The sequence below is a fragment of the Geospiza fortis genome, unplaced genomic scaffold, assembly GCF_000277835.1.
Source record: "Geospiza fortis unplaced genomic scaffold, GeoFor_1.0 scaffold27, whole genome shotgun sequence".
Taxonomy (NCBI): domain Eukaryota; kingdom Metazoa; phylum Chordata; class Aves; order Passeriformes; family Thraupidae; genus Geospiza; species Geospiza fortis.
Genome location: NW_005054329.1, coordinates 4,782,121 through 4,782,778, shown reverse-complemented (window position 1 = coordinate 4,782,778; position 658 = coordinate 4,782,121).

Below are 658 nucleotides of genomic sequence, written 5' to 3'. Positions count from 1 at the left end.
GCCGGGGCCAGGGGGCTTTTGAACTCAGACCCCGCGGTCCCTTCGCCTCGTATTAGCGCTGGCAAATCCAAAATCGTTTTTAATGACACATACCAGCCCCCCCCACCCCACCCCACCCCGGATCGGGGGCTGCGCTGGACTTTTCTCAGCTCAACTAATATCTTTTTAATGACTTTGGGAGGGGGCAGAGCCCGGCTCTGCCCTAGAGCCTGGATTGCTCCAAACAGATGTTGGAGCAGAGGGAGGGGGATGCTCTTCCCTGTCAGGGACTTTCTTCTAAAGTTCAAACGAGAGGGGAGCTTTCAATCACCGCTAAAAATGTATTTCTCCCCATTGAACAATGGGCTCCTTTCTGCGCCCGAGGGGACTCGGCTGCGATCGCGTTTCTGCTGCTGGAGAGGAGAAACCTCCGGTTTTAGGGCAAGAAAAACTCAGCTTCGAAAAGGGCTCTTCTCTGCGCCGGTCATTTTCGTAGCTCTGCATCCCTCCTGCGTTCTACCCTCTGCTGAAAAAAAAATAATAGAAAATTGTACTAACGAAGCACTAATTCCCCTTCCGCGCTGCAGCCCTTCCCCGCCGCACAGGAGCCGCCGCAGACCTTTGCAGCGAAGCCGGGCAGTGAATGCGGGGTTTGAGGAAAGAATCGCGGCTGCACCGG